The 12,667-nt window shown below is 41.1% G+C and overlaps 1 long non-coding RNA gene across 2 annotated transcripts in view; it reads left to right on the plus strand.

The window, feature by feature from the left end:
• The window catches only part of LOC131384310 (uncharacterized), a 5,759-nt gene extending 804 nt beyond the window's left edge, over nt 1-4,955 (plus strand). Inside the window, exons 2-5 of one of the 2 annotated variants that reach the window (XR_009215034.1) lie at nt 244-493; nt 2,089-2,401; nt 3,040-3,147; nt 4,785-4,955. This is a non-coding gene — a long non-coding RNA (uncharacterized LOC131384310). Of the gene's footprint in view, nt 1-143; nt 494-2,088; nt 2,402-3,039; nt 3,148-4,784 lie in introns of those variants that run through there. The other variant, XR_009215033.1, reaches the window with a different exon arrangement.
• The last annotated feature ends 7,712 nt before the right edge of the window (nt 4,956-12,667 follow it).

Consider the following 12,667-nt stretch of genomic DNA (forward strand, 5'->3'; position numbering starts at 1 on the left):
GCGGACCTGGCAAAGCAGTGCCGCGGACCTGGCAAAGCAGTGCCGCGGACCTGGCAAAGCAGTGCTGCCCACCTGGCAAAGCAGTGCTGCCCACCTGGCAAAGCAGTGCTGCCCGCTCACCCCCTGCTGCCTCCTCTCCATGGGGAGTGAGTTTGGAGAGGGATATGAGGGATAAATCTGGGCTGGACAGTGAGAAAGGTGTGACTCTTCGAAGTACACCTCGCTTTTGCCCAAATCTGGCAGGTCCCACCTCCGGCTGAGTAGCTCGGTTTCCTCTCTTTATCCTTACCCTCTGGTCTTTCCATGACATCGCGCCGCCTGCAGCCCAGGGAGCCGCCTGCTTTCCTAAAGTACTACAGAAACTGGCCTGATGTCCGTCTGAGACATTGTACATTGTGTCACCGCCTCTGCTTACTCCAGGCAGAGCGCCAGTTCAGCAGCATTTGGGAGAAATTTGCTGCCTGGGCCGCCCGTATACAACTTCAGCTTTGCGGTGGGTAACATGGGCTGTGGTTTGGTGAAAATGTCAACCTCACTGACCCCTTTTTCGTGGAAGTGGAAGTTGAGACACGAGGGACAGTAATTACTGGCTTACTGGGATCTGCTAAAAGCAGAGGAGAAAGCCCCAGTATTTCCAGGCATGTGTCTGGTGGGCCATTTTCACCTACCCATTTATGGATTTAGGCCTCCAAAAATCAACCTAAAGATGATGATTGTTTTGATATTTTACACGTGTAACCATGGGCCTCATCTCACCTGAGACCTGACTGGCCAGTGTCTCAAAGACATGGATGGTGACCAGCTCTCTCCAGGACAGATGGCGCTCCAGCTTTGTGGGAGCAACTTTCAAGGTGTGGATCACTTGGAGGTCATTTGAAACCTGTGAAGTTTAACATCTCTGCTTTGGATGGAAAGCTCATCACCTACAGCAGTCAGGGATGTAACTAAACTTGCTGGGACTGATGTGTTGAAATTTTTTGTCTAGATAGTGGAAACATCCAGGAGCACTTCTGCTTCCATGTAGCCTCTTAATAATTGATGTCCCTAAAATCCTATGTCCTCAGAAACAGTTACTTTCAGCCGAGGGCAGTGGCTCAGGCCTGTAATCCCAGCACTTCGGGAGGCCAAGGTGGGTGGATCACCTGAGGCCGGGAGTTCGATACCAGCTTGGCCAACATGGTGAAATCCTGTCTCTACTATAAATACAAAAATGAGCAATCTCAGCTCACTGCAACTTCTGTTTCCCAGGTTCAAGTGGTTCTCCTGCCTCAGCCTCCCAAGTAGCTGGGACTACAGGTATGCACCACCATGCCCAGCTAATTTTTTTGTATTTTTAGTAGAGACGGGGTTTCACCATGTTGTCCAGGCTGTCTTGAACTCCTGACCTCAATGATCCACCATCCTCAGCCTCCCAGAGTGCTGAGTTACAGGTGTGAGCTCCCGTGCCTGGTGTGACATATTTCTAAGTTCAGCGCCCAAGTGCTATGACTCTCCTGACTGGGCCCTCCCCACGAGGAGGACTGGATCCGAGGAGAATCGTGACATATCCCTGGGCCCAGTCCTTAGGCCACATGACCCTCCTTTTTTACCTGGGCCCAGCCCACAAAAGTAATTGTGACATATCAGTGGGCCCTGCATCCAAGAAATATTATTCTTCTGCCTAGGCCCTGCCAACAGAAATATCCCTGCTTTTTTCATATTCCTGCTTCAGCACCAAGTGATGTAACATGTTACCTGGTTCACACCCACAGGTGTGATTTTGACATATACCTTTTCCTAGCACCTGAGTGATTTGCCTCTTTCGCCTGCGTTAATACCACAAGTAGAATTGTGACATATACCTGGCACAGGCACCTAGGTGACGTAACTCTTGCCTTGGTGCTGTTCTTAGAGGGGATTGTAATATATCACTGGGCCCAGCACCTGGTGATGTGGCTCATGTCATTTTCCCTGGGCCCTGCCCCAGTGGGGATTGTAAATATCCTTGGGCCCTGTATCCATGTGATGTGACCTGGGCCCTACCCACAGAGGCATTGTGATATCTCTGGGCCCATCCCTTAGGTGGTGTAATTCTCCTTTTGTGCCCAGGTGCTGCCTTCAGGAGGGATTGTGACATATGCCTGGACCGAACACCTGGATGATGTGACACTCCTGCATGAGCCCTGCCCTAAGGGGATATTTTTACATGTTGGTGAACTCAGCACCTAGGTGATGTGACTCTACTCTTCTGCCTGGGCCCTGCCCACCGAGGGCATTGGAACATTTCACTTGGCTCAGCACCAAGAAGATGTTACTCTCCTACCTGGACCTCTCCCACAGGGGACACTTAGATGATGTGATTTTTCTTCCTGGTTCCTGCCCAGACTTCAAATTGTGATGTATATCTGGGCCCAAAACACAGGTAAGGTAATAACTCTCATAGCTGGACCAAGACAATAGAGAGATTTTGACTTTTGTAGCTAGGCTTAGAACAATGGGTACATACTCCTGGGCCAGCTCCCAGGTGATCTGACCCTCCTACCTGGTTAGTGCTCACATGTGTGATTGTTACCTGTGTTTGGACTCAGTTCATTGTGAGCATTGTGATGACTTATACCTGGACCTAGCCACAAAAAATATGTTGACTCTTATACCTCAAAATAGAAAACTCAACCCACAAGAATTGTTGACTCTTACACCTTTTGCTGGAAAATGTCCAGGATTGTGAATTTCTGCTATTGACTGGGTCCAGGTATGAGTTTCATTGCTGTGCCTGAGCTGAGTTCAAAATGAGTCACTCTCTCACCTGTGGCTGCATCTACATTTGACAGTCACAATTCCAAGTCTGGATTGCATTTGTGTGTGAGACTTAGGATCTCACCAGTAAGCACTATGTGTGAGGGTGACAATTCTGTCAGCTGGATGTGCATATGAAAGTCACAATGTCACCTTTATTCTTGGTCCTGTTATGACGTTGTATCACTTGAGGGCTTTATCCAGACCCAGGACCTTGCCTGTTGCCCTAAGCCTAGATATCAGAGTCAAAATCTGTTCTCTTAGCTGGATCCAGGTATGAGAGTCAACATCTCACCAGTGAGCTGAATTGTGTGTCACAATTTCACCTGTGGGCAGGAACCAGACATGAGAGTCATATCACCTGGGTGCTGGGTAAGTGATACGTCACAATTCTTACTTTGGGCAGGGTCCAGGCAACAGAGGAGAGACACATCACCTATATGATTGGCCCAGTGATGGGTGAAAATCCTCTCTGAGAGCGGGGCCCGTTCAGGAGAGTCATATCACCTAGCTGCTTGGCCAAGCAATATATCAAAATGCCCCCTTTGCACAGGGCCAATACAGGACAGTTACATCACCAGGGAGCTGTGTCTAGCTATATGTCACAATTCCTTTTGTGGAAAGTGTCCAGGCAGAAAAGCAGAGTCACATCACGTAGCCAATGGGCCCAGAGAGATGCCACAATGCCATCTGTAGGCTGGGCCGTGGGAGAAGAATGACATCACCCAGTTCTAGGCCCAGCAATATGTTGTGATCCCAACTGGAAAAAAGTTCCAGACAAGAGAGGAGAATCACATCATCATGATAAGCCAAGAGATATTTCACAATCCCCCACTGTGCATATGTCCCAGGCAGAAGACCTGAATTACCTTTTTACTTAGGCCAATAATGTCACAATGCTTCTTCAGGGCGGGGCACAAACAAGATAGGACAGTCACATCATTAAGTGCTAAACTTAATGCTAGATATGTCATAACCTTACTTGTGGGCAGGGTCCAGGAAGGAGAAGATTTATGTCACCTAGGTGCTCAGTAAAGAGATGTATTACAATTCCTTTGAGGGAAGTGGCCAGGCAAAATAGTCACATCACCTAGGTGCTTGGCCCAGGTATAAGTCACAAGATATCTGTGTGTTGAGCCCAGAAGGACTATCAAATTACTAAGGTTCTAGGTAGAAGTGCATGTCACAATGACACCTGCAGGAAGGCCCAGGAATGAGACTCCCAATTCAACACATTTTCCCACTGCAAGTGTAAGAGTCAACAACTCCTGAGACTTAGGCCCAAGTACATGAGTCACAATCTCAACAGTGGATTGCTTCCTCTCATGAGAGCCCCAATCCCTTCTCCAAGCTGCGTTCCAGTAGAGGAGTCACAACATCAATGCTGTGCTGAATCCTGGTTGGAGAGTCCCCACTTCACCTGTGGACTGGATCCGTATCTGAGAGTCTCAATTCCAGCTCTCAACTGCCCCTGGGTGTGAGATTCAGGACCTCAATTGTGAGCTGTGTACACATGGATGTGTAACAATTTCTACTTTTGGCTGTGTGTTCGTACAAGACTCTCAATCTCACCTGTGTTCTCAGCCCTGTTATGAGACTGTACCACCCATGGGGTTTATTCAATATGCATGGGTGTCATAATCCTCTGTGATCTTCATATAAGTAGAAGACCCAGGACCTTACCCATGGCCCTAGGCCTATCTATGAGAATCCACATTTTTCCTCACATTTTTAATTTTAACAAATAAGTTATTCTCCTCTCAGTCCAGATTCATCAGGAAATTGAATCATATTCAGAAGAATTAAAACTGAAAAACTAATATGTTTGTTAAAGCAATGCAGATTGTCATACTAATAAACCCTCAAATTTCAAAGGCTTAGCAAAATAATACATTTTCTGCTTACATCACCATCCCGTTTGGCTTATTTCTGGTTAAGAGAACTTCTTTGTGATTATTCGGAGATTAGATTTTTTTTAAATTTTCTATCTGCATTGTCTCTTTCTTCAGCCAATAGATGAAAAAAGATGCAAAGAAGACACATCTGCTTTTTATGCACACATCACTTCCAGTCACTATGTTGAGCAGAGTCAGTGTGAGGACAATTGAGAATAGCAGTTTTCTGGCAGGACAGCCACTTCTCAGCAAAAGATGACACAATAAAAGTATAAATCTTTTATGGAAGGCTAACATATTTTCAGCAAATTAAGCATATGCATGAATAAACTTGTGGTAAAATAAAGATTCATTTTGTTGATTCCTATGGAGCTCAGGTAATATTGGATAAAAAGCAAAAAAATTATTTGAAATAGTAATATTGTGAATGAAGTTATTCTGTCAATAGAAGTAAAATATTTTTATCTCATACTAGTCATCTTGTCTATAGTTGTACAATATCAAATGCTACTTTTTATTCAAAGTTGTACTTCATATAATTATCCCATTTATATCACCCTTCTTCACTGTTTCAATGCCTTCTGCACTTCACATCAGTGAAAAACAGGCCAGCTGATGCCAGGAAATGGGTGTTTTGCTAGTGCTACTTTAAGCGTAATGATGAAGAGCACTTGTCTGAATTGTTCCCATGTGGCAAACACTGTGATTTGGCCCAAAGTACACACATTTCTTATTTACCTCTAAATTTACTGATGAAATAAAATTCTTAGCTAATATCATCTCATTCAAATATGTTTTATGAAATTTGGTTGACATTTCAGTGTCTCTGACTTAAATGGAATATTGAAAATTTCCATGAATCCAAATAGAGTGTTATACATGAGCAATCTTTTACTAAAAGCCTTTCTGAGGCAGAATAAGATTCATAAAATTTTTTTATAATATAGAAGAAATGTGTTAACTATGTTTCCAGTAATCAACTCCAAACACTGAGCATTCTCAGTTCCCAGTATTCACCCTGAGACATTCAGGAAAAATTGGTATCTCTGTAAGGAGACAGAAAAAGGTGTTTGGGGGAGGGTCACAACATTGCACATAAATGCTTGCTACAAGCACCTGTTAGGATCTTAATCTAATTGGTCTATCATTTGCATGGCTAGACTATTACTGAATGTAGTCATACTATTTTGTTTTTTGCAGCCAATGACATCTGTTACCTATAACTTTCATACAATAACTTGCTCAGCTGAAACATTAATCTTTTGTTAATTTACCCTAAATTAAGAGACTAGATTTCCAATTTCCAGCCTTTCAATGTTAAAGCAAATCAGAGAAGAGTAATGTGTGTATGTGGTATGCATTTTCTTGCCTATCAAAATTCTTCTCATATTGAATTGCACACTCTAGGCAGCCACCTTAAAAATAGTCCCTCCTACTTTTTTTAGCCAGGATATTAGATTTCAAAAGGTCAAGGACTTAATAATTGGGCAAAGCCAAAACCTTGTCTTTGCTTCTTGACCATTTCAAAGAGCATGGTAATTATGGCAAGCCATTGAAAGATGTGGTTCTGATGACTTTTATTTCATTTCAAATGTTTTCTCTAATTTTTAGTCTCATTGCATTAATCTAAAAGAGAAACTACCTACATAACAATTTATGCATTCAAGAAATATTCATGTTAAGGTGTTCAAAGTTCAATATTGTATTACAGAATAGTACAATTCTCTAAAAGTAGAAAGTCGGATTATTATTAATAAATTCATTATTTTTTCAACATTTTCCAATGTTGAAATTAAATAATTGGGTATGCTTTTTCAGGATAAGTTCAATTCTAGGAGGGCACTCAATGGTTTGTATGGTATTTTTGTCATGAATGTAAAACTGAGTTAACAGAATGGAGCAGAAATGCTAATTTAATCAGAATGAGAATGAATTCAGCCTTGTTGGTAGACTATTGGTATCCCGGAGGCTGGTCATTTACTTCGGCTGTGTAGACATTGCTTCCTAATGCCAGTGACCCCTTTCAACCAAGTTGCCTTTGTTTCCCATTGATGTGGTCATGTTCTGGTCTCTGTTTTTCTTAAGCTGTCCCAGATGAGGGATGATTATTTCTTATATAAATGAGATCTCTTCTTTTTCCTCTGCCATGACATCCTCCTATTCTTCCTTCTGAAAGTAACGTGTTGAAGGCAAAAATAGAGACAATATACAAATGTATCCCTTGCCATGTGGCCACCATAAGCAGCTTACAACCTGGCTTACCTAGAAGTTTGATTAATTTCAGGGAAGCAGGGGTGTTTTTCTATGATGTGCTCTTTTTCTTAAAAACATGTCTGATTAAGTTTAGTTTAATAAAGATAATCTTTCTTATGATAAACAGGAAGCCAATACCTTTGTAACCTAATTACATGAATAATGTCCCACCACAGTCACACACATTTTCTCACACACAGGAGAAAAGGATACACAGCAGGTGTGCACTGAAGTGGGAATCTGAGGGTCATCTGAGAATTCTGCCTATCCACCTGAATAGATTTCTAAAATAGCCTTTCAGTTGCCTTTGTTGTCTAAGTAAACACATATATCATCTGCAAATAATAATTAATTCATCTGCTTTTCAATTTTATTCATTAAAATAATCATCTTTTTCTGGCTTATATGAAGTATTTCTTATTTATAATATACATTCACATATATACATATATAACAATACAAATGTATCCATTTTCATTTTTGTTAAATTTTTAAGAATGGATGTTAAAGGTAACTTCTTTTCTGTTTGAAAGAGTTTTTATTGTTGTATTCAAGAGCATTATCTCTGGAGTCAAAGTTGCTTGTGTTTTAATACTGGCTCTGCTATTGTGAGCAAGTTATTTCTCTCTCTGGCTCTGATTCTTTCTTTATAAATTGAGGATAATAATACCTTTGTTATTAAGTTACTGTGTCGATTAGTCCATTCTCACACTGCTATAAGGACACACCCAAGACTAGGTAAATTAAAAAGGAAAGAGGTTAATTTGACTCACAGATCAACATGATTGGGGGAGGCCTGAAGAACCTTACAATAATGGCAGAAGGTGAAGAAGCAGGTATATTTTTCACTAGGTGAAGGAGAGCAGGAAAAATGACCACTTATAAAACCATCCGATCTCATGAGAACTCACTCAGTATCACAAGAACACCATGAGTATCATTCCGCCCCTGGCGCCTTCCAAATCTCATGCCCTTTTTATATTTCAAAACCAAACATGTTTCCCACCACTCTCCCACAGTCTTAACTCATTTTAGCATTAACCCAAAAGTCTAACTCCAAAGTCCAATCTGAGAAAAGTCCCTGCTACCTATGAGCTTGTAAATCAAAAGCAAGCTAGTAACTTCCAAGATACAATGGGGGTACAGGAATTAGGTAAACTCTTTCAAATGGGGGAAATTGGCCAGAACCAAGGAGGTACAGGCCCCATGCAAGCTTCAATTCCAGTGGGGCAGTAATTAAATCTTAAAGCTCTGAGATGATGTCATTTGACTTCATGTCCCACTTCCAGGCCATGCTGATGCAAGGGGTGGGCCCTCATGGCCTTGGGCAACTCCTTCATGGACTGGAATTAAATGCCTGTGGCTTTTCCAGGTGCACAGTGCAAGCTCATGGTGGATCTGTCATTCTGGGGTCTAGAGTATAGTGGCCTTCTCACAATTCCAGTTGGCAGCTTCAGGGGGGACTCTGCATGAGGGCTCCAACCCCACATTTCCCTTCTGCATTGCCCTATTACAGGTTCTCCATGAGGGCTCTGCCCCTGTAGAAGACTTCTGCCTGAACATCCAGGCATTTTTATACATCTTCTGAAATCTGGGCAGAGGTTCCCAGAGCTCAACTCTTGTCTTATGTTCACTCACATGCCCAATACCACATGGAAGCCACCAAGCCTTGACGATTGCACTTTCTGAAGAAATAACCCAAGCTGTACCTTGGCCCCTTTTAGCCACAGCTGGATCTGGAGCAGCTGGGATGCAGGACACCTAGTCCCAAGACTTCATAGAGCAGTGGGGCCCTGGGCCTCGACCATGAAACCATTGTTGCCTCCTAGGGCTCCTGGCCTGTGATAGAAGGACCTGCCTCAGATCTTTGACATGACCTGAAGACATTTTCCCCATTGTTTTGTCTATTAACATTCAGCTCCTCTTTACCGCTGCAAATTTCTGCAGTGGCTTCAATTTCTTTTCAAAAAATGGGGTTTTATTTTCTACCTCATGGTCAGGCTTCAAATTTCCCAAACTTGGCTGGGCGCGGTGGCTCACGCTTGTAATCCCAGCACTTTGGGAGGCCAAGGCGGGCGGATCACGAGGTCAGCAGATCGAGACCACGGTGAAACCCCGTCTCTACTAAAAATACAAAAAAATTAGCCGGGCGTAGTGGCGGGCGCCTGTAGTCCCAGCTACTCGGAGAGGCTGAGGCAGGAGAATGGCGTGAACCCGGGAGGCGGAGCTTGCAGTGAGCCGAGACTGCACCACTGCACTCCAGCCTGGGCGACAGAGCGAGACTCCGTCTCAAAAAAAAAAAAAAAAAAAAATTTCCCAAACTTTTATGTTCTGCTTCCATTTTAAACGTAAGTTTCTCACCTCCATCTGAGACCACCTCAGCCTGGACTTTATTATCTATATCACTGTTAGCATTTTGGTCAAAAGCATTGAACAAGTCTCTAGGAAGTTCCAAACGTTCCCACATCTTTCTATGTTTTTCTGAGCTCTCTAAACTGTTTCAACCTCTGCCTATTACCCACTTCCAAAGTCACTTCCACATTTTCAATTATCTTTATAGCAGTGCCCCAAACTCCCAGTATTAATTTTCTGTATTAGTCTGTTTTCACACTACTATAAAGACACTATCAGAGAATGGGTAATTTATTCAGAAAGGAGGTTTAATTTACTCACAATTCTGCATGGCTGGGGAGGTCTCAGGAAACCTACAATTATGGTGGAAGGCAAAGGAGAAGCAAGTACCTTCTTCACTAGGCAGCAGGAGGGAAAGCAGGAAAAACCACCACTTATAAAACCATTAGATCTTTTCAGAACTCACTATCATGAGAACAGCATGGGGGAAAATTACCCCCATGTTCCAATCACCTCCCACCAAGTCCCTCCCTTGACATGTGGGGATTGCAATTCAAGATAAGATTTGGGTGGGATAAGATTTTACAGTAACGAATTCAATATAAGGCACAGAATATGGATTTATTTTGAGAATCTCTAAGGTTCCAGGTTTCTTGTTAATTACCCACCTTATTAAAATAAACTTTTTTGTTTCAATATTGTTCCTCTGTTCTGAAAATGCATACAAAGTCACACACAAACACACTCACTTGCTATATAACTTTTCCATACTTAAGGTACATCTTTTCTTTTTTTTTTTTAATGGTGTCTTGCTCTGTCACCCAGGCTGGAGTGCAGTGGTGCCACCTTGGCTCACTGCATCCTCTGCTTCCCAGGTTCAAGAAATTCTCCTGCCTCAACCTCCCTAGTAGCTGGGAATACAGGAACGCATCACCACACCCAGCTAATTTTTTGTAGAGATGGGGTTTCACCATGTTGGCCAGGCTGGTCTTGAACTCCTGACCTTAAATTATCTGCCCACTTCGGCCTCCCAAACTGCTGAGATTACAGGCATAAGCCACTGCACCCGGCTGGTACATCTTTGGAGTAATACATTTGTATATGTAACTCTATGTAAATAAAAACTAAAAGCCTGTTTTTGTTTGTCAGCAGAGAGGCCACATGTACAAAAAATATATAAAATAAATTAAAAAAAATTTTAATCGACTCAGAAATGTATGGATATTAATTATACTCATGTAACTTTTATGATCATAAAATGACCCTGTGGTTAATAATTCAATTGCACATAATGAAATGACTATATAATGGGAATGTTTGTAATACAAAGTATAAATACATGCTCGAGGTAATGAATACTTCATATAACCTGCTGTGATAATTAAATAATGTATGCCTGTGTTAAAATACCTCATATATGCCATAAGTGTGTATGCAAACTACCCACAAAAATTTTTTAAAAATGTAAATAAGACAAAAAAGAATACAAATTTCACCTATGAGAACAAAATTCTTCAACTTTTTTTTTTGCAGTTTAAAACCACTGGAGGGCCAGGTGTGGTGGCTCACACCTGTAATCCGGAGTTCAAGACTAGCCTGGCCAACATGGTGAAACCCCATCTCTACTAAAAATACAAAAATTAGCTGCCTGTAGTCCCAGCTACTTGGCAGGCTGAGGCAGGGGAATTGCTTGGACCCAGGAGGCAGAGGTTGCAGTGAGCTGAGATCGTGCCACTATACTCCAGCCTAGGCAACAGAGCAAGACTCCATCTCAAAACAAACAAACAAACAAACAAAAAACACTGGCAGAAAAGAGATTACTAGAGATGTCATTCCCCTACATTAACAAATAGTGTTACCATAATTTACTTAGAACTTTAAGTAAGATGAGACACATTAATGTTGATGGCAAATTAACACTTCGTTCAAAGCACAATAGTTTTAAAACATTAAAAACAACTTTATTTAATGAAAAATTAAGTTCACACATAATCTTTAAAAAATTTTTAAATTTATTGCATTTTATTACATAAAGGTACAATTGATAAACAATCTCTTATATCTCTGATGCAACAATTGATCAAATACTTTCACAAACAATGGGAAGAATCAACATGAAGTAATCTGAGACTTGAGTTACATTATTATTTGCTTTTCAGAAAATCTAAATTTTTTTTACAGAAAATGAAGCAAACCTCGAATGTAATTATAAATCTCCAAAAAAATCTACTTCTCTGAAATGTATATAGTGTTATCTTTGGATCTCTTTTACATTCAACACTCTGATTTAGTGTAATGTCTGAAGTTTCAGTGCCTTCATTCTTTCTACTGTGAATCCTCAAATGTTTATATAGACTTACTTTTTGGTTAAATATATTTTCCCCATATATTGGATCTACAAAAATATTTAGTATAAACTGGTGTTTTCTAAGCTGTGGTTTTTGAACAAATGTTTTTTCACATTCATTACATGTTTCACATTCATTACATGTTTTAGGCTTTCTCTCAAATATAAAGTCTCTGATGTTCAAAGTTTTAGCATTTGCTTCAGGGTTTTCCTTTAACATAAAATGCATACAATAACATCTGTAATGCAAGTAAAGGTATAACAATCCTCTTTATGTTTGTATGTTTGTCTTCAGAATAAATAGTCTTTACTTTAAAGGCCTATATTTTCCAAAAGGTGTTTTTACAATAATCACATTTATAATGCTTTTTTTGTTTTTTTTGATTTGGAGTCTTGCTCTGTCACCCAGGATGCAGTGTAGCAGCTCTATGTTGGCTCACTGCAACCTCCACCTCCCAGGTTCAAGCAATTTGCCTGCCTCAGCCTCCCGAGTAGCTGGGATTACAGGCACACGCCACCACGCCTGGCTAATTTTTGTATTTTTAGTAGAGATTGGCTTTCACCATGTTGGCCAGGCTGCTCTTGAACTCCTGACCTCATGAGCCACTGACCTTGGCCTCCCAAAGTGCTGGAATTTCAAGCATGAGCCAACATGCCCAAACTATAATGCTTTTATTAACTATAAACTTTCTGATATTGAGTAAAATGTGAGCTGATATTAATGGCTTTTCACATTCTTTGTATTTCTACAATTTTTCTCTAGTATAAATGCTTTCCTGTGGCATAAGGTGTGAGAATTTATTAAAAGTTTTGCCACATTCTTCATTTCATATTTGTAGTTTTCTTCAGTATAAATTATCTTACCCACCATAATGTGTGACTACCATTTAAAGGCCTTGCCACATTTAACACATTTCTAGTTTCTCACCAGTATGATTTCCCTTTTTTAGAAAAGTATGAGGTATGGTTAAATGCTCTGTCACATTTTTATGCTGTAGAGTTTCTCTCCAGTATAACATTTTTTTAATTAACAAGGATGGAAACC

The sequence above is a fragment of the Hylobates moloch genome, unplaced genomic scaffold, assembly GCF_009828535.3.
Source record: "Hylobates moloch isolate HMO894 unplaced genomic scaffold, HMol_V3 SCAFFOLD_1, whole genome shotgun sequence".
NCBI classification, from domain to species: domain Eukaryota; kingdom Metazoa; phylum Chordata; class Mammalia; order Primates; family Hylobatidae; genus Hylobates; species Hylobates moloch.